The sequence below is a fragment of the Crocodylus porosus genome, unplaced genomic scaffold (genome assembly GCF_001723895.1).
Source record: "Crocodylus porosus isolate Cpor-Errol unplaced genomic scaffold, CroPor_comp1, whole genome shotgun sequence".
NCBI lineage: Eukaryota > Metazoa > Chordata > Crocodylia > Crocodylidae > Crocodylus > Crocodylus porosus.
In genome coordinates, this window is record NW_017728886.1 from 24,193,502 (window position 1) to 24,218,260 (window position 24,759).

Sequence of the window (24,759 nt, forward strand, 5' to 3'; positions counted from 1 at the left end):
CTTCTAGCTCCATCTAGATGCTGGGCATATTTTTTTGTTATTTGTTTTGTGAGGAAGAAGTCACAGTTAAAACACTGATTTAAAATTTTGCCTCGAGACAATCAACTGTGAAATAACACTGACTCTCTGTTGTTGCTCTTTAAAAAAATATTTCCCCCATTGCATTTCTATTTTCCAATCTTTTGTTCTGCTGTGTGTCTTAGATGAACCTTTTCTTTAGCTGTATTCAGGGCCTGCATTTATCTTCAATTTAATCTGAAATGTTTTATCTTGTACAAATGTTTCATCAAGTTTTTCTCTCTAAATGTCCCCAGTTACCATGCAGTCTGTCATCCCTCTTCCTATTTTACCTTTGCTTTTTTCTTCCCCTCATGTTTTTTTCCCTCAATCTTTCTCCACCATTATCTTTATTTCTTCTGCCTTGGGCTGTGGAAGGGCTCCAGGCTAAGTGCCAAATATAGGTTACAAGAGTGTATCAAAAGATGAGCAGGCTGCAGAGTAAATTTGAGGTGTCATTCTCCAAACCTTCAATGCAGGCGCTCACCTGCCTTTCTTGGCAGTGGTCCAGGTTAGCCTTTGGAGGAGAAGATAATATATGCTCTGGCAAGGCAAGGGACTAAAGGCACATGCATAATTTTTACTTAAATGCTAACCAAGCATCTCAGAGAGAGAAAGAAATACTCCCTTCATTTTTTATGGAGGAAGAACTATTTCCTGCTGCCTCAGATTTGTGAGATTCTGAGAGCAACTTGACTTTGTTCATAGGAATGTGGGAGAGAAGAGAGTCGCACAGGTATTTTCTACAGGAAAACTCAGTTTGACCAAGGACATTCTGGCCAATCCTTCTTGTGCAAAAAATACAACAAATTGTCTTCCCACAAGCCATCAGTAACAGTCATGTTATGATTACTTTACTAGCTTACACATACTTTCTGCTGAAAATCTGTGCCTAACTAACATGGCAAAAATACAGCTCTAACATCCTAGGGTTAGCTTAATGTTAAGAAAAACCTCACACTGCACTGTTACTCTTTCTCCTTAATGTTCAAGCTGCTTTCAAAATCATTTTGTTTACCAATAACGATGAATTTAAATACTAGCTCCCTGAATGTAAATATCCATAGTTGTGCACATCTATAATTCCTAGTGCTCAGAATACAGGATGAAGAGAACTTGTAGGCAGATCTAACGAGCATAAGGAGATGGAAGAGCTTACAGAAATTTGATTTCCTACCAAATAATTCTCTTCTAGTGATAGAAACTTCCCTGTGTTGAACAAATATTCTGACAGGTGACATTTCAAGTAGGCTAATAAACACCTGTTCCTGCTGCCCAAGAGCTCAACAAGCAGCCGTAGAAGTCAATCTGTTTTTTAGAATGATTGTTCTTGTTTTACTTCACCATAACTCATTAATCTCCTTTTTATTATCATCTCTGTCACTGCCATTCTAAGTATTCTCATTGTTGGTTTTGCTGAGAGTTACCATCTTGATAAAAATCATATGTTCCTTTAAAAAAAATAAGATGTAGGCTTCATATGTGTGTTTCTTCTGCTGGGCTTTAATGTTCATTAAGTAAAGTATCTCATACCCATATCTCCAGGATATCCTTTAAAGCTAAATGTCACAACCTTAAAGACAACCTTAATGAGAAACAACTGGAAGGATTTACTATTGCAACATGTTTACTAATAACAAGCAGAATATTATTGCTGTCTTAGCCAAAAAATGAATGATCATTTGACCACCAACAGTGTTTAGATACTGGAACCAGATGGCTGCACATTAGGCTCAAGGGGGTGTAAGGAGTGCTGTCAATTGACAGTGTAATCTCAAATCAGGTCTGTAAAATCAAGAAACCACTCCATTGCCTGGTTAGGCACCTTAAATATGTTCCGTTCAGTGTCTCAATCTTAACACATCAAGATGCTACAGTTCTACAATAAGCTTCAGAATTTAATAACCATCATTTCATGTATGAAAGAAGTTTAGTATACACAGTTGAGTGTGAGCATCAAGGGACAAAAATATGGTATAGAGCTGATCCTGTTCTACAGTGGGGGACTTTTCTTGTGCAGAACCACCTGCTCAACCCACTGAGCTAGGAGTTGAAGGTATGTTTATGCAATCAACAAACAGCACCCCAAATTGTCAACAAACCTATTACATATGGACAACCTCAAACTGGAAGCCTCTATATAAGTCATCTCCAGGCTGATGGAAATTGTGAACTCTTTCAGTCACTCCATGATCTTTCACTTGGACAAATGTACCTGTAATGTGGTTGTGTTGTCAAGCAAACCAAACTGGAGCTCTTGGATAAACCCTAAATCAAAGACTGATTAGGGGGTATATGTACAAATATTTGTGACTGAGCCAACATCTGAAGATCAAACATTCTAGGAAACAACAAATAGTCTCCAAAACGTCTTCAGTAATTTGAAATAGCTTTCAAATAAATTTCAGAACCATATTTATTGCAACAAACAGCTGGAATATACCCATGCTGTTTTATACCTTTGGAAGACACAAATGACCTGACACAGGGTGGCCCAGTTGGCTTCAGGCAAGCTGCATTTGACCCATGAGAGAGTTCATTATTATCTCCACTTGGTAAAAATTAAGGTCTTCCAATTCTAAAAGATGACAATAAAAAAATTTATTGGGGAAAGACAACCATCATGGACCATACAACCAATTATGTCTGCATCATAGTTGTGGGTGCAGTTGTGGAAAAGATTGTCTTTGTTGTATAACTAGGTAACGATGTGCACAGCACTTTTGGAGAGAAGCTGAGAGGGTACCATGAGTACCCACAGAAGTAAAAATGATCTGGTGCTTTACGAAGGTGGCTGTGATACCAGTAATGCTACCCATGAAGAGAATTATACCAAAGTTGATGGTAAAGTCTGAAAAGCCTGTGGATTATCCATTTCACTCCCCCTCATTCAGAAATTATACTTCTGTGGATAGCAGGCATTATTCAAAAAGTTCTGTCTCTCTGAGCAAGCTGGAATGGCTTGTCTGTTCATTGCCCATCATGTTTTATATATATTCTAGTGTTAGCTGTAAACTTAGGGAATAATAATGTTAGCAATCTTTTCCAAGTCTCATAAGTTCCAGTGCCAGATACATTTACTTTAAAGCTACCAAGCAGCAGATTCAAATTTGTCTGGGCAGCTGGTTAAAATCAGTATATATAACTGATTTATTTTACCAGGAAAAAATAGTATGCTAAGGGGTGGGGGCGAATCTGTCTTTTCCAGATAAAACCCATTACTATTTGACATTCCATTTAGGATCTTTTGGTGCAGAAATGACTCTTTCAGAGTATTAGGTCTCTATAGAACAAACCCATTACTTAATATGGCGACAGCTGTCTTGGAGGTCATTCAAGGGACCTACTAAAATTGGTTGCTTAATAGAGCTGGTCTTTTCATAAAGGTGGAGCAGAATTGAACTCACTGTATTTGGGAGTATATTGGGACAGTTTCTTGAGATAAAACAGTTGTTTAATTAGGGTGATCTCTAGGAGAGTTTTGACTGTGTTGTATTTAAAATATTCCCTTTGCCCATGGCTATGCCAGAGACATGCTTGACCTGCAAAGACCAGATCTGTATTCAAATTTATTGAAAGTTTGGGATTATTTGATATATACAGTAAATACTGGTTCTGCACAAGGGAGTCCCCAAGACTGAGTGTGTGGTGATTTCTATGAAACACACAGAGATGTGGGTTTTCTAGAAAAAACTGAATTGGAAAATTTTGCAGAAATTTTTCCAGTGCCCTAAATAGAGTGTAATCTGATTTAGCATGTTTATTTGACCTATATTTAGCAAACAAAACTAAAAGAAAGTACCCCCATGTTAATTTTATGACCCAATAGCCGCAAGTATTTGAACTGAATTATCTGATTAGGAAAAAATGAAATACAGCACACTTAATGTGGTTTAAATGTTATACTCAAACAAATTTTAAACTTTATGTAGAAAGAAATTATTTTTATTGGAATACTTGTAAAAATGTAAAGACAATACTCAATAGCATGTACTTCCCTTACATTGTTTGTTTAAATTTAAGGAAAAAAATCGAAGGCACTAAAAACTGTTGCCACACTAATTTTAGCATACCCAAAGAACTGTGCATGATATGCTGTGGTTGTCCACTCACCTACTTCAACAGAGTTTAAATCTCTTCCACTGAGGTCATTGCAGCACCATCAGTTTTACTGTCACTATCTGTAGAATCACTTGCACTACTTATTAGTTCCATTTCAAAATCAGATTGAGGCAAATCTGATTCAGAACTGCTTGAACCATATTCTCTTTTGCTAAAGGATGATTTTACCAATGAGTCTATGGGCAAGGGCCATCATCACACTGCATCTTCTTCACTAATTGTGTTCTGACTGATTCTCCAGAAGCAAGAGATTCTGAGAAATAGAAAAAAGCTTAGCAGTGCATTCATTTGTTAGTCTATTCCTCTTTTTTGTCTTGTTTGGGATGAAAGCCTTCCAGTTCCGTTCACAAGAAGCTGCTGTTGGTGGGATGCTTAGGATCCTTAGAGCAATCCTGGACAACAGTCAGGTGTTATAGTATCCCTTCCACCATGTGAGAAGAGACATATTCTCTGCTGCCCACCAAATGATGTATTTGCTCCACAGTTTTCTTTTTGTGTGGTACTCAGCAATGTCTGTCATCACGGCTATGGTTGGGGACATTCTTAGTTACTTCCATAATTGTATCATGAGCAGTAGATAATTCATCTTCTGATAAATGTTATATTCTATGTTGAAGATCCAAAAGGTTTTCTGCCAGACGAACTGGATAAGAGCAAAACTAAGTTCTATTAGTAAACATTTGTTTTACTTCTTTTTTGGATAGAGGAGAAGGCAAAAAATCAATTAGATTTTCATTCAGTTGTCTGAATATCTCTGGAATATTTGAAAGGCTTATCTCCTTCAAGTTTCTTGATAGCCACTGAAACTGGTGGTAGTAAATTGCATGCTCTTTGAACTTGAACCCAGAACACATCGTTGTCAAGAATCTGCTTCCGAATGTTCCCAGGAATAATCTGGGATACTGTGTCATCTATTTGTGGCAGCAAGAGAGAGGCTACCAGGAGAGGAGATGTACTGGATGGATGGGACCAGTGCAATGACCAGCCAGAGAACTGGAAGATGGCACAATGACAGGAAAATCCTGTGCCATTGTAGGCACACTTTGTCAGCATGTGCCAGCGGTGGTTTGCCAGCTGGAACCTGGATGCTCCTGAAAAACCCACATGGAGTTCCTTGCACCAGCAGAGACCGCACTGTGAGGTGGTCTGCCTCGGGAGGGGTGGTTGGTGGAGGCCCAAAGCAGAAGGGCTACTCTATGAAGCTGACTCAGAGGAGTCAGACTACTTACTGGTAGAGCAGGTGTGGATGCCTGACGCGGAGAACTGGAGCTGGAGTAACAACAAACCTAGAGGAGGAAAAGAAATAAAGGATATTAAAACCATGAGTGAGAGAAGGTTATAGAGCACTCCTAGCAGCGTGCCTTAGCCATGACATGACGGGCATAAAGGACAGTATGGACCACAATAGCTGAATATAGGGGTTTAACCCCAAGGTTTACCTGATAGAAAAGGGAGACAGGAAAATAACTGAATTTAAACAACATTCATTATAGAAGGACTGTGCACTATCAGGCGGGGGAGTTGGCACTAGGCGGGGAGTAAGTGTGGAGGAGCCCCAAAGCCTAATGTGGTGGTGTGAGGCCTAAGACACTAGAAGAGGATATAGACCGATCCTCCTCCTTTAATTTACACCAAAGACGTGGCAGGAAGAATATCTGGTACCTTAAGAGTCCCTATCACTGGATAAACTGTCTGCCCAGAAAGATACTGACAGGCCAGCTTGAGAAATTGAAGCATCAATTTAAGAACAGGCATGGCAAATTACATTATTGAAGCACACTGCAAACAGTTCTTTGTGTGCAGCAAACTATGTAAACACTTGGTAGCTGAGCCCCATCTAGTTTCTCCTGGCAATAAAAATGTACTTTCCTTCCCCTGCTTCTCTTTCTGTAATTTCTTGAAAGCCTGATTAGCAACATAGTGTTGCCAATATTGTCTTCATTGTATTCACACTTACTGTGTTCCTTGCCAGAAGATTCAACACATGAGCAAGACAGCTAAATACTATTACATGAGGATACTTTGCCTTTAATAGTTGCCATGTAGCTTTCATGTTACTCACATTATTCATTACAAGGGGTTGTACCCTGAAGGGACCTGCACTTTCAATCTCTTCATTCAGAAATTTGGCTATGTATGTATTTACCTGTATGATGAGAAGATTTGGTAGCAATAGGTTTCAGGAATATTGGTTCAGGTGTTGCTAACATAATATTCAATAAAGGGTTTCCTTGTATAGCAGTCCATCCATCTGGCATCAGTCAGTGATTCTGCTTGACCAATCCTTTGAATAACCATTGTTTGAACTCTGTCATACTCTCTGTCTAAGAGTGAATGTGATAAGCAATAACATGATGGTATGATGGGCAAATTAGTTTGTAATGTTCCTTCCAGTATTGATTTTCAGTTATGGAAGGAGGTGTATCACTTGCAAATGTAGCTCAAGCTATTGTCTCATCTGCTTTTTCTTGATCTTCTTTTGACCTTTTGTCCACAAATCTTGATAAAAAGCTTGACTGTCTTGAAAGCTACTCATGGTGGATCGCATATCTGGTGACAGTGATCTTGAAAGCAAGGATCCTTCTTCTTCCCCCAGACCTGGAAGCTCAACATTTTCATTTTCCATTTTTTGCAAATCTGCTATTTCACTTGAGCTACCAAGTTCCTGAGACAAAAGGGGGGAAAAATTTTTATTTTAGTCTATTCTAGTCTGGTCTCATCCATTGGAAAGAGAAGGAGAAGCGGCAGGGAACTGGCTTCCCCCTTCCCTGCCTGAAAGAACACAATGCTGCTCAACTTGCTTCTCATTTGTCCTGGGTCTACAGAGCCAAAGGGAAGTATAATCTGGCCTCTGCTGTCAGCCAAAGGATTACATTCACTCTGCTGGTTTGAAATAGTTAACTATTTATCTACTATGTAATTTAAAAAATATATTGTTAAGCCTAAGCCACTTCGGGTGCTTAGTGCAAGTAGAAAAGCAGGATACAAATATTTTAAATAAATAAATAATAGTCCAGAGTTGCATTAACAACTTTTAAAATGATAAAATTTTAAAACAATATAGATGCTAGTCTATATTGTGTGTTATTTAACATTTTAATTTGTTTACTTACATAGAATTCCTGAAGTAGACTTTTCTCAGATGATGTTATTCTACCACTTGGTTATATTAGCTTTCTGTATATGGCTTGTATTCTTTCAGGACAGTTTCTACATGTTTCTTCATTTTTGTTGCATTGTTAACATACTTCTGCCTGCAATATTTACATCTACCAACTTTCTATCTTCCTTCACTGGCTTGAACTTCACTATAATGAAGACACCCATTAGTTTTTTTCTGATTAGGCAGTATTATGATACTTCAAACCAAAAGCACTAAAAAACTAACAGATATTATCCAAACACTTCCAGTTTCCCCAGCTCGAGAAAAGCAATGAGACACTGCTCTGTGTGTTTCCTGAACTGAAAGTGAAACAAAAATCAATCACAGTTTCAGATTTGGTTTTGCTTTCACTTGCAGTCTGATATGAAATAAGAATTTTAGCTTTGGTTTTGATTTGACCTGCACAGCCAGTTAGGTGAATTCATAACTTGATTTTGTTTTGAATTATTATGTGAGTGTATTTACCCTCCTGTTTACAAATCAATAAAACATATATGTACTCTCCCACACACTTCCTAGGGATAATCACCTGAAAAAAATTAATTACAATTTTGAAACTGCCAAGCTTGCCTAATATTGTGTTGGCATCCATTCATTGTTACTAATGAATTTTTAGAAATGGAAAATTTCCCATGGAAAAATAAAGCACTGGAAAATGTTCTGCCCAACATCTCTGGAGACACACGATGAGGATACCTTGTAAATGCTCATATTCTTAGACATAGAATAAAGATCCAGGGATGAGTTTAAAGATACAATTGATGGAATATACGGAGAAGGAAGGAAATGGGCCAGGATATGCAGGATGGTCTGTTGTCCCAGAGATACTCTCACAGTTGCTTGTTTACATACACTATCTTTTTAGCATGATAAAAATAATGTTCTCAGGGAAAGCAAGCATCCCCATATTCTCTGACTGAAAAATCCATCCCTTGGAACAGATGGTGGCTTTCAAGCCTTGACCTAACCTGGAGGAGGTACAAAAGAGGAGGGATTCTGGTTAAATTAGAAAGTTTCTCTGGGGTGAGTCTAGAGAGTATGCATGGCTTTGCAGTACTAACAAGGACTACAGGGTACACGCCTCTCAGAATCTGCCCATAGCTTCAGACCTTCTCACCCTAAAGCAGAAAGTTAGAACTAGAGGCAGAGTTTATGGTTCCCAATGAAATTATTGTAACTCTTACTATAATGGAAAAGAAATCCATCTTCTACTCCCTGCCTACACTGGAACCCATGCAAAGCAGGAAAGCATAGATCCCCAAATTGCTGCACAGACTCAAGAGCAAGTCTTGTTAGTCTCTATCATCGCCCTCTTCGCTCCATGTGTTTACCCATTTAAGTATTCTGGGAACCTATGCAAAGCAGAAAGAATAGATCCCCATATTTTATTAGTAGATGTTAACAGTTATGAACCCAAAAAGATGACAAAGCCAATAGGAAAATACAGAGCGCCCAAGTGAGGGACTAACATAAGAGGGATGGGGGTGAGGAAGGGAATGCAACTAGGTTACAGAAAATACAATGTTAGCCAACTAAGCCCAGGGGAAGGGGAGGGTGGGTGTTTGCAACACTGAGAGAGAAAGAAGGTAGATGCACACAAACCCATACAATGGTCTGCAATGGTAGAGGAAGCAGGTTGAAGAAAATTTCTCAGTCCATATAGAGTCTCATTGTGGGGATCCTCTTTGGGTGGAGTGGTGTGGTAGTTGAAGATTCCTCTCGAAGTCCATCAGGTGCAGAGGCGGGTTCAGAAGGTGTCCTCTGGGTCCGGTCTGGTGGTGGTCGGTGTGGCGGGTTTGGTATTGCAGTGGCCTGTGATACACTTCATGTAAATGTCATGGGACCAGTGGATCATGTCAGACTCCAAGAGGCAGTGCATCAGCTTGGCGTAACAGTGGGAGACACAGGCATGCAGGACGCTTCATTGCTGGGGCTCCAAGCATTCCCATGATGAGCGTGTCGACTGTCATGTTGTAGCCGCAGCCCCTCAGGATGTTGGTTGGCAGGGCACACTTCTCCCACTTGCCAGCCTGGGTGTCGGTGAAGGCTTGGCACTGGTTCTTGAAGGGGATGGTCATATTCATGATCTTCTTGGCCCTTCTTACATGATGACAAATGTCAGTGCACATCTGGCTGTTGCAGCCTAGGATGGTGCGGTTCATGAAGTGATTGACGTTCCCACTGGGCATGAAGTGGTTGCTGGAGTCCCACATCAAGGTGATGTTGAAGACCTTGCCCTGGTCAGGTTTGGCCCTCAGGTCACCAGCATACTTGTTGCGAATGGGGTCCTTCAGGAACCGCTCCAGGAAGGTCCATATGTGGGGCATCAGGGTGGCACAGTTGGCATGCAGAGCTGGTTGCAGAGAGACTTCCAGCTCCCAGTGCTCCTCGGTCCAAGTCCAGGCACAGCTGATGTACTTCCTGAGGCTGTGTGTAGCACTGTGGGCTCAGCTCCACAGCGAGGTGAAGTCCCTGCCATCTCTGTCAAAGTTACCAGAAAGCTGCTAAGGAAAGTGGCCAAGTCATGTCTGGTTGGTTGCCTCATGATTCTCTTGCAGGTGGTCTCCTCGAGGGTGCTGGCAGTGATAATACTTACCATCAGGTCTGCACAGGTCAGGGGCAGAAGGCGTGGGTTACCACCATGATGTCACAGAGGTCTCCCATGTGGGCGATGTTGGCACCTCCCTGCCAGTAGGGAACATGCAGGATCTCATTGCTGGCCCTCAGCTGCAGGTGCAGCCACTTCTTCAGCAACTGCTGGATCTTGGTGTCCACCTTCTTGAGGGAGGTCTTGGGGACTGCTGAGCCTCTCAGGATGAAGGCAATGTGGGGGATGAGGAAGGTGTTCACTACATCTATCTTCTGCCAGGGGGCCAGCAGGGATGAGTCCAGCTTGTGGGCGTCCTGCACAATCCTGTTAATGGTCTCCTCCGGTGTCTACCTGGCCTGGTGGCCGGTAAGCGTCCCCAGGTGGCAGTAGGCCTTGCTGGCATTCAGGTGCCTCATTGCCTGGCCTTGGATCATGAGGGTGGAGTCCTCAATGCAGCTTTTCTGCCTGCCATTGATGTGCAGGGAGGTGCACTTGGCGATGGGTCCAGCATCTGCTGCAGCTGGGTGTCATCATTGGTGAGGAGAACGAGGTCATTGGCATAGGCCAAGATGCTCAACTTCTGGCTGTACAGGTCGAACCCACTGGGGCCACCTGAAGAAGCAGTTCCATAGCTAGGTTAAAGATGATGGGGCTGAGGGGGCAGCCCTGTCTCACCTCTGACCGGATGGCGATCTCGTTGGTATCTCCGTCAGTGGTGTGGACAGTCATGGTGCATCTGTTGTAGAGTTCTCACAGCAGGTCGACAACACCATCTGGTAGGCCAAGCTCATGGAGGGTGCCAAGGTGTGGCAGTGGGGCATGGAGCTGAAGGCATTGGAGACGTCCAGCCACACCACTGTGCATGGCTTTCTGGTCCTCCAGGTGTTGTCCATCTGGAGAGTGAAATTATGTTCATAGCAGCCTTCCATTGACATGAAGCCCTTCTGGCTCTGGCTGACAGCCCCGCCAGTCACTGCCCAGTTGGTGATGTGGGCCGCCAGGCAGCTGACGGTGGAGCCACAGGATGGTGGGTCTCCAGTTGCCCAGTTGCTCAGGTCTCCCTTCTTGTGGATGAGGACTATCATGGCCCTCTTCCAGGTGGTGGGCATTCACTGGAACTTTCTGCACCTGTTGAAGAGAAGAGAAAGAACAAGGCAGCCTGGGTTGTGCTTCTTTAGGAGGCACCTGATGCTGTCCCTGCCAGGGGCGGTGTCCCTGGTTCTCTTGAGGTGGGCTTCCATCTACACAGACTCAAGAACAACTTTTGTTAGTCTCTATCATCGCCCTATTCACTCCATGTATCAACCCATTTAGATATTTTGGGAACCAAGAAAGATTTGAAGAGCCAGTCCCACCAAGACAAAATGTTCAAAAACATGAATGTAAATGAATTTTATTAGCAAATTTAATAATGAAATACAGATAAAGATCATAGGATCATGTGAAAATAGGGGACCTCATGAGGTCATCTAGTCCAGCACCCTGCTCAAGGCAAGATCATCCTTAATTAAACCATCCCAGTAGATGCATCTACATGAAATGCTCTATTGCACAGTAGCATAGTTTATTGTGCGGTAAACGTGTGCATCTACATGTGCGCATGCTTACTGTGCGGTAAATGACACTACTCACAAGTAAATTTGCTACCTGCAAATGAAAGCACATTTAATTGTGAGTACTTACTGCACAGTAAGGCATGTGTAGGTGCCAACTAGGAGCAAATTTGCTCCTGGTCAGCCCCGTCACATGGGGACCAGCCTGAGGCTCACCCCAGGGCTCCATGCTTGGAGCCTTGTCTGCCCCAGCCTCAAGCCTTTAAAAGCCTGCAGACATTTTGAGTCCTGGGGCACATGCAGGCAGCCTGAGGCCACTCCAGGCCCATATATCCCCCTGGGCAGGCTGCAGGCTAGCTACACCAGCCTGCCTGCACCCAAGCACTGCTGCCTGGCACCGCAGTGCCACACGGTTGCCAGACCCATGCTGTCCAGGCCTACAGGGTGCTGCAGGCTCCTGCCAGGCCTTCCAGCACCCAAACCCAGCTACAGGAAGCTCCTGGCCACCGAGGCCAGTTCTCGCTGCCTTCCTGTAGCCTGCAGGTGATGTGAGACATTGCCTTGCCATGCAGCTGCCAGTCCCCCACCATGACCCTGTGCTGGGTACTGTAGGCATCTGCCCAGGCCCCACAGCATAGGGACAGCTTCACAGAGGCCATAAGAGCTGGCGAGGGAGCCCTGATGGCCTTGTCATCACCGACATCAGTGCTTGCCACCCAGGGTAGTAACTGGTTTGTGAAGGAGACTGGTGACCTCAAGGCACTGTGGGGTGAGGTGGAGGTGGAGTACCAGTTTATGTGGGGTGGGTGCTCCAACACCTATGTCTATGAGGGGATGTCAGGCCAGGTGTGGGATCATGGGCATTACTGGTCGGCATGACTGCTGCATATAGGTCAAGACCTTGCAGACACAGTGGGTCACCATCACCAACCACAATCTTTGGTTGGGGAGTGCCTGCAAGACAGTGATCCTCACATCCTGGGATCTAGGCCACAGCCGTACTGTGTACAGCAGTATAGGTAGCCTGCCTGAGCCCCCATCCCAGCCTGGCCCCTCAGGCCTCCAGCAGCCCATCTCACCAGCAGCTTGGGGAGCCCAGGCCAGTGCCTGCCCTGACAGCTGTACAGCCTCAGCCCCAGTTGCTGGTCATGTCAGCCCTGGCCGTGTTGTGAGCCCCACTCTGGGAAGGCCTTCCCTGCCTTGGCCCCTGCCCCCCCCATACCTCCCCAGCTAGGTGAGTATGGGCCTATCATATGCCAAGGAACATGTTGATGCCAGTGGCGATGTTCTCAGCTGCAGGGGGCAGGGACATGTAGTGCAGCTACAGGTACTCTTCCAGGTGGTGGTGGAGGTTGTAGGGCAGCTCAGGCTTGCCCCCCTCTCCGTCAATGCTCAGGGTCCCTTGCCAGGTGCACAGGCACACCCAGGGTAACATGGCAATCCACAGTAGCAGGGCATAGTGGGTTGGGCACCCTTTGGTCCATGAAAACAGCTTCTCATGCAGTAGCCATGACACATGCAGCATGGGCATGCTTAGAGCACACCACTAGCATGATGAGGGCTGACTCCAGACCCTCCCCACCTCCCCCAAGAGGCCTCCTGTTGGGAGGGCAGGGGTGTGAGTAGCTTCTTGTCCCAGTCATCTGGGAGCCCCATGCCCCACGAGCCCAGGCACCATAGGATTCATAGCAGCACAGGAGACCAGCTGGTCTACAGGAGTGGGGGGCTGGGCAGCGGCATCTGGAGCCATGGCAGCAGCTGCTGCCCTGAACCTGGACTGTCCCAGCATGGAAACAAAGCAGAGGAGGCAGGCTGGTCAGCACCCAGTGGCTCAGCTGCCTCTGGGGAGCAAGTGAGGCCACGGGGTTGCCTGTGGCTGCTTAGGCTTGGCTTTACCCAGCTGATTTGCTGTGGTCCCTGGGCACCTGTGCATGCCCAACCCCTGATCTGAGGCTGGGTTGCTCATGGCCCCTGATACAGAACATCTTATCTGAGAAATGTTTCAGACTCTTACAAACAACTTCTTTCTCATGACTCTGCAGGTTCTGAAGCTGCTTGTGGGGGAGAGGCCACCGTTGCCAGCCAGGATGCCACCTCAGGTTCACCACTGCCCACAGCTGGGGCCCCAGTGATGCACTGGCTTCACCAGAGGTGGACCTAGGACTGCACCATCCTCCTGGATCAGCTGGTGATGGTGTCAGAGGACTGTCTGGTGGACACAGACCTGGTGGGCAGAGGATGTGGCCTGTGAGTATGTGCAGGAGCGGGCAGACCAGAAGTTCTGGGAGTAACTCCTGGTCCAGGAGCATGAGCAGGTGGAGGGCCTGTGGGAGCAGACTGTGGTCCTGGCTAGGGCAGTGTATGCCACAGATGGTGACCACTGGGTGCTGGACACCATCTTGGACCTGGTGGTCACCTTCATGCCACCTGCTACCTGGTTCCTGACCCTAGCCCTGCCTTGCCCCTGCAATCACCTGCCACCCAGCAGCAGGTCCCCCCATGGGTCTGAGAGGAAGTCCTGTGCCACGTCCACAGGTCACAGGAAGTCCTGTTCCATGCCTTCAGCTAAGAGACCCTGTTTTGGACCCTGGCCCTGGTTCCTGACCACCCAGTCCCTCCACCTGCACCCAGCCCTGCCACTCACTCCAGCTCCATTCAGGCACAGAGCCGGAACTGGCTGCAGCAGGGCCAGGACCACATGCCAGCCCTGCTGACTCTGGACACTGGCTGCTGGAGGGGGAGTCACCCTTGCGGGGGGACCACTGAATGCCATTGCCCCCCCATCTGCTGGACTTACTGTGGCGTATGCACCCATAGGGGAACAACCAGAGGCCAAGGTTCTGGCTGGCTGTCTGCAGGCTCTGCCCTCTAGGCACCAGGAAGGAGGGGGTCTTTTTGATGTGAAGGGAATAAAAACTTGTTCTTCTGAGATGTGTGTATGGTGAGTGCTGTGTTGAAGGTGGGAGCAGGGGATCAGTGGGTGGTGGTCCAGGCAGGCTACAGTGGGCAGTACAGGAGGGGGTGGTCAGCCACTACCTCCCGTGCCTGGTGCCCTGGCCCCTGATGGTGGGTGTGTAGCTTGTCTGGGGCCTTGGGTGGTGGGTGGCCTGTTGCTGCCACTGCCAGTGCCAGTGGTGCTCCTACTGCCAGGTGTCCTCCACCCAGGCCTTGCTGAAGAGCTCCCCCTGGGCCTCGCAGATGTTATGCAGCATGCCGAGATGATGACATTGGGGAGGTTATCCTTGGTGAACTTGAGGTGGGCAGTGAGGATGCACCAGCATCCCTTGAAGTGGCCAAAGGCACACTCCACCAGGCCATGGGTCCAGCCCAAGCACCAGTTAAAGTGGGCCTGGTGGGGGTCCAGCTGGCCAGTGTAGGGCTGCATGAGCCAGGGCAGGAGCAGGTAGGTGGGGTCCCATCACAGCCCATCATTGGCATCTCTGCCGGGGTCCAGCCAGCTGGATGGTGTCCAGGTGGCACCTTCCTGGTGGTGGTGACCCTGGGATGGGATGGTGGGGCCAGGCAGGGAGTCACTGCATGTGGGGAAGCTGGGACGGCTCAGACAGCTGTGCACACTGCTCCTGGTCAGGGAAGTGGCTGGCCAGGGAGCAGAGAGCGGGGCTGGGTTTTAAAGATGGCTGCTGGGAGCTGCAGCCAAAGCCTTGAGCTTCCCCCCTCCCCGGCCCCCCCCAGTGGCACAGGGGCCATTGCAGGGCTGCAGGAAGTGGCAGCAGTTTGGTGCTAAAATCTGATGCCACATCCCTGCATGTATAGATGCCTATCCAGGAGTGTTTACTCACAAGTAGTTTACTTGCAGGTAAACTGATCTGGGATCAAATGATCCAAGATTGGCCCAGTCTGGCCAATCTAGTCTTGAAAGCTTCCAGGAGGGAAATGCCGTAACACCTAATAATTAGATAATGCCATAACTTGTTCAAATGTTTGACCACCATCATAATCAGAAAGTTCCTCCTAATCTCCAACCTACATTTCTTCTGCTGATATTTGACATCATTGCTCCTAGTCCTGTGCCCTGTGGCAACACAGAGTAGTTTATCTCCATACCCCTCAGGTATTTGAAGGCTGTTAGGAAATTCTCCCTTAGTCTTTTCTTCTTTAGACTAAACACCACTAGTTCTGTCCCAGGCCTCATTTTCATTTATTTTTGCTGGACTCTTTCTAATATGTCCACATCTTTCTTGAAGTATGGGGCCCAAAACTTGACACAGTCCTGCAGGTGAGGTATCTCCAGTGCTGAATAAATTAGAAGAATCACATATATGTGACCAAGCAGTACGGGTAAGACATATCAAGGACATGATTACAATTTATTAAAAGTGCATTCATCTAGAAGTAACAATTTCACTAATATTTGAAAGAATTGAATCTTAGACTCTCTAAAGTTCTAAAATCTTAATAAGACCTCTGACAGATGTCCAGCCTGTTAGATAAAAAGACTTCTTACTTATTTTTTTAATTAAGTTTTAAAGAAGCACTTATCTTGGTGATCTACAGATGGGCTGATCAGCAAGAATTGTAGTCTAAAGCTAAAGAGCAAGGATTTTAGGGTGAACCTTGTTGGGGGGGTTGTTTGTTTGTTTTGTTTTGTTATATATATATCATATACTTCATTACCTGGCTAAATATCAAAGGCTTAACTAAGGCCAAAAATGTAAAAATATTCTTAATAGGTTCTACTCTTCATATAACTTAAATAGGGAATAAAATAGGTATCTAATTTCAAACCATATCTAACTAACATACACCACCAAATGTACACTGTGACCTTCATCCACCTTCTTTTGAGCTGTTCCTCACACTTTTAAATTGGTTTTCACCTCTGATATTCTCTCAACTCATCATTTACTTCGCTCTTTATCTCTTACCAAAACACTGGTTAAGCAAATACAAGTAGATGCTATACCATATTGTTATACTGAGCATCTTAGGGCCTACTACAATCTGTAGATGGTCCACACAAGTATTATGTATTATTTGGGATGCAGCTGGGCACCCAGGTCACAAGGGCAGCAATGACTTTCACTTGCTGCTGTGATCACAATTGCGATCACATGGCTGCCAACAGCAACCCTTTTTATTAACTCCTGCCCTCCCCTGTCAGTGCCCAGGGCAGTTGCCTTATTCCCCCCCAGTTATAGCACTTATATTTCTGTCATACACCCTAGGCCTGGGAGTGGGAATGATTGCAGCCTTCAGTAAAATCAGTGAGTTCTGAAATAGTTCCAGCCTACTGGATGGGCCCAAGGAGACAAATATGGATAGAAAAGGTATTTCTTTCCTCTCTAGGAATATCTGTAACAAGCCATATTGAATGGTGTGTCTCAAATTAGGTATATTCTTACTGATATTCTAATGGAATTGTATCAGGCTAGCTTCAGTGCCCTCAGGCTGTCTGAATACACAGGCGATGTCTTAATAACTTACAGAAGGACAAGGCTGGTACATAAAAAAAGGACACCAAATTAGTTTCTTCAGAAGGAGCTGAATTGTTGTTACTTAAGAGTCTGTCCCTGACAGTCTTGAGGGTATCTAATAATTTATAACACTTGAGGAATTTTGATAAGTTCAGATTAAAAAGCCTTTTAAGTTCTTGAGACTGAACATTGTTAAGTTTCTTCAGTTAAGGTTATCAAAACTTAGATTGAAGAGCAATAAATATTATTGATCATATTTCCATTTGAGCTTTAAATGAGCCTGCAGTCTGAGGGAGAGAAAAAATATCCAGGCTCAGATAACTTCAGATACATAAAAATGGAGGTCAAGGTCTAAAAATCCAGTGCTGCAGCTCTTTTAATTCATGGTTGAAAGGTACAGAAAAAATGGCTAATTTTTCTTTATTATTTATATTAATGCAATGCTTAGACATCTTAACAAAGGATTGGGGTCCCATTACAGTAGGCAGTCTACAGACAAATCAAGTGTGTTCTTATCTCAGAGAACTTGCAATGTGCATGTTACATAAAGTGTGCAATTAACATTTGGAATAAGTAAAGCGTATTAAATGTTTTGGATGATTCACAGTCCTTTGTATAGTACCGGGTAGTATGGGATGAAGATTCTGGGTTACTGAGAGACATCCGTTTGATTCTTCCAGACCAAAAATTATTAAAAAATTATTTGTAGAATATTCTATTGTGGCCACTGCTTGGATTTTAAACTACATAATGCTTTTGTTGTTAAAATATCCTGAAATACTTGGCTTCCTATTGTACCTAGCAGCCAATAAAGTCTGATCAGATTAAAGAAAATGTGAATCCTCTGACATTTCTAGTACACTAGAAATCTGATATATTCTAGCCCTCTTTTTTTGTAGTCTTTTTTTAATCTGGAATATTGTAAAATAACAAAAATACTGCTAAGACCATAGCATTTTCTTGTTATGTTGACTGTAATTTGGTTCTGAAAACAAAATTTACACATTCAAATGTTAATATATAGGGAAGCTTTTTAAATGCGATACAAACAGTTTAATTATGTCGCAACATCTCAGACATTTAAATGTGTCAGGACCGGAAGATGCTAACTGCAGTTAATAAAATAATAATAGTTTCTGAAGCAAAAGATATATGAAAGGTGTAAGCAGAAAAAAAAAGTTAACTTCATAATAATGCAGAGCACTTGATGCATTATATTGCATCTTCAAAATTTAGTAAAAAAATATTAACTAATTACTACTAGGTATTTCACATGCTTTGGTGGCTCATTTCAGTGCACTGGTAAGCAAACCAGCAGAATTTTACCATTGGTTGCCTAGCTAGAAGAACATTGCAATATGAATACTACTATTCATAAAAAAGTAGTAGTATTAACATATAAAGCACAGTACCAGGACCCCAGGTGTATACTAGTAGTATCCTTGCCTTAGAAAGGATATAATTGCCTTTATGGAGTTGCACTTCAAAGAAACCAAAATTACATCAATATTTAATAATTTAATTATGAAACAAAACTGAGGCAGGTGAATTTAGTACTCGTGGGCTCTACTCAGAACACTTTGTTTGGTGACCCAGTTGCTTCTGTTTTTGTTTTTTTTTTAATCAGTTATCAGAATCATTTTTAACATGAGCCAAGCAGTTCATTCCTGTTTGCCAAGAACATGCAAGCAAAGCAAGCTTTATCACTTGAAGTGAAATCAGGTGCTTTGTTGAGATTAAGAAGGGTGGTCACTGAAGTAAGGTGCTCAGGAGAGCACAAGAGACAAAGAACATGAGAAAATGAATAGCAAAAAAAAAATGATAGAAGTATGAAGGAAACAAACATCTTTTTTCTGTTCCCATCATTCATTTTCTGGAGCAGCGAATGAACAAAGAGAAATGGGAAATGTCATTGTGGAAAAAAAACCAAAAACCCCCAAACAAACATTTCACTAAACAACTCTATATGGCAAAGGCAATCATGAGAATGAGTCGACAGCAACAGGAAATCTTTGGCCAGTGAATCTAATGGGCGTTCAGTGAGATTACTGCTGAACTCCCCTAACACTGGTATGTTGCCTGCTTAAAGAATATACGCAGCAAGGAAATCAGAGGATTCTTAATGTATGCAGAAGCAGTAGTTTCTCCACAGTTTAGTATCCGTGATTAATCCTATATTCTCTGCCTTTAACATGGTTAAGAAAAAAATAAGGGGTAAATCTACAAAGAAGAACTGATATTCAGTATTGGATAACCTGACCATTACATGCCTTATTGTCCAGTGGAAGCCTCTGCTTGGAGTTAGACTCCCGGGGTCCCTTTATAAGAAGTAGGTGTAAGAATGGGATTTATGGAAGCCAGAATGCTAAACTACAAGTAGGAGCCAGTAGGAAATGCTGAGGAGGAGTTTGAGGTCAAAGTTTCTATTCTCTAGAGGCCTGAAGTGCCTATCTCTGGGTTAGATAGAGATGATTCCTTCTATATAGGTTTCACAGCCCCAGACTTTCTCCTGAAGTTATACGTCTCTCCTTTTTTGACGGCTGTAACCCTAAGGGGAAGTTTTGGTGCCCCAGGTCATTATCTTTTAGATGACACAAGAAAAGCCAAAACCAAGCTTCCCTGATCCAGCTACCTAGGTTGTGGTAGAATCTACTGATAGACTTCACCATGGTTTGTCAGGAGCAGGGATGAATGGCCAGGGTGTAAAATGTTCCAACTGTCCCCAAGAGCTTATTAACTTGGGGGAAATGCAGCTACCTGCTACAAGTTAAAGTCACCTTAGGCTGCTTTTATTTGTACCAGGGCCAGGTTAGGGTAGAAAACAAATCAAAGAACTGCTTTCCTGATAGAGTTTCTGTCCCATTTTGCCAGGCTTGAATGAGTGATGGTAAAATCTATTCCATGCAGTCAAGTATGTTGCTACATGCAGCAGATTTTCAGTGAAATTTAATTGAAACTATGGTATTTAGTCAAATCCAAGACAAGGCTTTTCCCTCCTTCAACATGGGGATAAAAAATACCTCTTGTCTTGGATTCGAGTACCAGGTGGGAGAGGCATAGGTGGTGGCTCCAGTGTCAGCTCTGGCTTTGGCCCCAACCTGGGGTCAGAGTCAGAGATGCAGCCTCTGTTCTGCCCCCCACCCCACAGCTTTGCCCCCCACCTTCGCCTCTCCCCACCATTTCTGCCTCCTACCTCTGCTGTCTATCTTCTGTGCTACCCCAATCCTCCCTCTTACCACACTGCTGCTAACTTTGAGTTGTGGCTCCGGCTCTGGTCCTACTCCAGCCTGTGGCACAGATCATATGCTGACTCTGGCACCTACCCAACCAGTAAGTGGCAGTGGTGGCAGTTCTGCCTAGCCCTGGGCCTGGGGCTGCGGCTGGAGCTGCCACTACTACAGCTGCTGCTGTGTGGCTGGGTGTGGGTTGGAGTGACCACGTGCTCTGTGCCCCAGGCTGAAGCCAGAGCCTGATCCAGAGCTGTGACTCAGGGTAAGTGTCACAGGATGGGGTCCTGAAGGATGGCTGTGATCTCCCCAAGGCCCCTTTACCATGCCAAGCTGGCCCCATGGGCACCATCTGTTCAAGACTGCCACGTCTTTGATGGGATGGTTAATAGGGAGGCTGCCTTTAAGTTGTGGCTTAAGCCCGGTTGGGGGCGCACTTTATGGAGGCTTAAGCCTGGGTAGGGGGGCACTTTAGGGAGCCCAGGTCAACCGCCGCCCATCGCACCTCCGCACGGGTCACCGGGGCGAAGCCGGAATCGTGCCCGGGCTCCTGGAACTCCCGCCCAGCCTGGACACAGGATCGGGCCCGCTGCGGAGCTCCGGGTAGACGTACACTCGCGGAGGGGTTTTGACTGATTCTCTGGACCCCCTGGGTTCCTGGACCCCTGGTGCATCCTGCTTCAAAACAGATGTCACAATGGGTGTTTTAGGGCACCCTAGCCTTAAGGGCTATGTGTGGCTCCAACCACCCCTTTACCATGTCCCAAGCCTCGCAGATGGTACTGATGTTGTCTGGTCTGGGCCATGTTGTAATTTGGCCCCCTTGTCCTTCCTGGGCTCTCTGTGGCCCTGCAGAGTGCCATGCCCTCTCTGGCACCTGGGCTGTCCACGCTGCTGTGGGCCCCCTATGAGGCCACCGGTTTTATACAACAGCAAACAAAACACAAGACCCTGGGCTATAACATAAATTCAAGCTGCCCGGCTATAACATCATTCAAGCCAAAACGGGGGTATTCTGTCCCTTAACAGTATCAGAAGCTGTACCTGCAGTCTGGCCTCTCCTCTTTCCTAAGGAATTTAGGACTTTTATTAAGAGCCTTACTATACTGAAATTACCTTATAACTAGGTTTTACTGCATGTGGAAATTTAGCAATCCCAGATGTGATTGTTTGTGCCCATAACTTAAAAATCACCCCAGCTTAAATGTTTATAACTCAGACTGATGACGGAGATCCAGAGACATGATTGTAAATTGTAGATACCATTGTAAGATACTATTGCAATTTAAAAAGGGGGAAAAGAGAGGCAGAATCTTAAAATGCAGTGGTAGTATGGACACTTCCATTAGACTTTTAGTGGGAGTTATCTTTTTTATTTTATACCCCTGCACAGGCAAAATCTTACCAAACAGATAACTTTATTATATAAAATGAATATACGAAAACATTTTTAACAAGGCTTCCCTATTACCTTATATAACTTCTAACTATGAACTATGCCTTAGATGTCATCTGGAGCTGTCATCTGGAGGACTGTTGGTCTGTGGAGATGCTACAAGTGTGTCATTAGGTCAAAAATGAATGGCAAAGAGACTGGCAGAACGTCCTCCAAGTAGCATTGTGTTGAGACACTGGGTGCCTCTACATGTGCATGGTTACTGCTCAGTAACCAAAAGTTACTGCACAGTGCAAGTGTGTGTCTACATGTACGTGCCCATACCGTACAGTAATGATAGCAATTTATGCTGAGTTGGGCATAAATTTGCTACCTGTATGATGCAGGTAGCAAATTTATGCCCACTGGTGTAGACACCTTACTGAGCAGTAGCACTGTGTCTGTGCTGTAACTTAAAAGTAACTTTACTTCCAAGTCAGAGTACACACAGTGTTACTGCGCCATATTGCCTACACATGTTGACCCCATTCTAAAAGCCACATGCTGTACCATAACTGCAAAGTAAATTACTGTGCAGTAAATGCATGTATAGACATGACTTGAGCTGCTCTGTATGTGCTACCTCCAAGACAGGAAGCAGTAGACTTGGCAGTGTGAATAGGCTATTTGCCTCCAGGCACAGTGCTGCACAAATAAGGCTATATGCCCTCTATTTCAAAGTTTAAGCATACTGGGTAGGACACCTGGCAAGAGGACCACAAGGGAAATAAGCTGTGGGATTGTGTGCAGGACTGCATGAAAGTGGGCTGTGGAGTGGCCTTTGGGGTTCAGCGGCAGATGCTATAAGATGGGCTGTCGGACTGTGGTGGAGGAAAGTTTTGCAGACTGTCGGCTCAGAAAGGTTGAGAACCTTTGATGTGTGTTAAAAATTATTTTACTGAGAGAAGACAGGTTGGCTGGAGCACAAAGATTATTATTTACCCTATTCAAAGAGTGCAGCAGCATCTTTAATTCTGAACTGGATAGCTGGCAAAGGGATAATAGACTTAACATTTCATCTGAAGGAATGGCACCTCCCAGAGTGCCACACATCACTTATTACTGCAATACTATGGCTAGGATCCAAGGTCCTGGTGTGAGACTTGAACCAACAAGTAGCTGGCAGAGAAACAAATCTGCTATCCACTTAGCTACACTGACACCTAAAATATATTTTTTTTAACAGATCGGTTCTTTTAGCAGGACAACAGTTTTTATGTGCTGCGTTCTGGAGTGCTCCACCTTTATTCTTTTCTTCATCAAGCATTTTTTGAAAATGGCTTCAATGTTCTCCTTGACTCTATTTCACTTTGAATAGGGGTCATTTAACAGTAGATAATATTTTGTGCATTTATGCAACACTTTTCAGCAAAGCACCTCAGAGAGCTTTGCACTTAGGAAGGGGATGAAGCTAATGACTTTTAGGATGATGCTGGATAACTTTATGAAAAGGATACAGAGGGGTGATGTCAGTAGGAGTAATGGGTGCTCACATCTAAATGCATTTAGGGACTCAACTTTAGGCACCTCAGATTGAACATTTAGGCCAATGGACCTAGAGATCATAATTTTAGTTGTGTTCACTTTTGAGTGCTCAACTTTCAACGCTTTATAGTTTCCTTATTTTCAGGGAGCAGATGCTTAGGACTTTCTGAAAATCTGATCCAGTTAAGTTATTTCAGTTTGAATCTCAAATATGAAGTCTTTATCCCTTTGTTAAAAATGTAAAACATGGCTATCAATGTTAAGTGTCAATGTGTGACAATTAGATGGGCACCTAAAAATAGAGGTGTTGAAAATAATGCTCTAAGAAATACATCCAGGGTTGTAGCAATCTAACAAAGGTGGGAGCAGAACTCAGGAGTTCTAATTTCCACTCCCTTCCAGGACCTTTGTTCCTAAGTGAGTTTCACTGTACTCAGCTGTTTGCATAATCCAGGATTAAACTATGAGAGCTTTACTATGTGTTTGCCCTTCAGATCTGCAAGTTTATTTTTAAGCACAGCTAATAAATAGTTAATACTCACTTTTGATTAAAAGAAATCTTTGCTAAGAAAAAAACAAACCAAAAGCAAAACTCATACATTGCTTAAATATCACAGAGGGTTTTTTTTTTTTTTAAATATATATAAATAAAACATTAGTGCACTCAAGGGAAAATAATATCATTTTGATTAGAATTTGAAAATACATTTGTCAGCACTTAAAGGAAAATATAAGCAGTTCTGTCTGGTAACTAAAAGGATTTTTATGATTGGTAAAGATGATATTACTTCAAAGGAACCTATACTCATTTATCTGATCCATTGAATTTATTAGTTTAGATGTTTTATTCTATTCCACATTACATGAAGAAACAGAGGGGGGGTTTCTAACCAGTAGGTGCTTCTAGTTTCTACTTAATGAAGACTTGAAAGCAATTTATGCATATGAATGGTTTTACTCCCTTATATTCCCTTATATTCCTTCCTTCACTCTTTTATTCTCACCTCCTTTAGCACCCAACACCCTTATACTCTCTTGTGCTTAAAAAAAGTCCCAGTGACTTTATCAAAGCTCCACACAAGCAGAAGGGCCACTTAAAATAGACCATATTGCAAGAATAGTTTCCTGACCTTTCTGAGAGATTTGAACAGCACCAGTTTCTTCATGAGCCCAAATCTCCTGAGAAGTCAATAAAATTTAGGATTCCAAGTCCCAAACTGGTCTTAGAAGTTACTCTACAGAGATGTTTCAATGCCTAAAAATTAGGCACCATGATCTGGAAGGAAGATTCAGATCGACAGGTTAAAATGTATAAGGGGTGCATCTACATGAGATACTTAATTTTACATTAGCATAGTTTACTGCAAAGTAAGCACATGCGTCTATACATGCACATGCTTACTTCACAGTATACCTCCCTAATCCCTACTAAATTTGCTAGCTGCAAATGCAGGTAGCAAATTTACCCGGGATGTAGTAACGGCACCATAGCACTTGTGTATATGCCTGACCAGGAGCAAAATCTGCTCCTGGTCAGCCATCAACCAGGGCATGGGAGATAGGTCCCTGTCCTCAAGAGCTGCCTGCTTCTGACTTTGACAAGCTTAAGAGGCTAGTCGGTCAGGCCCTCAGGGACCATGACCCCAGGGAGATGGGAGTTCAAGAAGAGTGGTTGCTTCTCAAGGAAGCGAT

At 44.0% G+C, this 24,759-nt stretch overlaps 1 long non-coding RNA gene across 1 annotated transcript in view; it reads right to left on the bottom strand.

Annotated features, from left to right (window-relative positions):
* Nucleotides 1-4,534: 4,534 nt before the first annotated feature.
* LOC109319606 overlaps nucleotides 4,535-24,759 on the bottom strand; it is a 20,892-nt gene continuing 667 nt past the window's right edge. Inside the window, exons 2-4 of the long non-coding RNA XR_002103564.1 lie at nucleotides 18,874-18,882; nucleotides 15,660-15,664; nucleotides 4,535-4,667 (exon numbers count right to left, since the gene is read on the bottom strand). This is a non-coding gene — a long non-coding RNA (uncharacterized LOC109319606). The remainder of the gene's footprint in view (nucleotides 4,668-15,659; nucleotides 15,665-18,873; nucleotides 18,883-24,759) is intronic.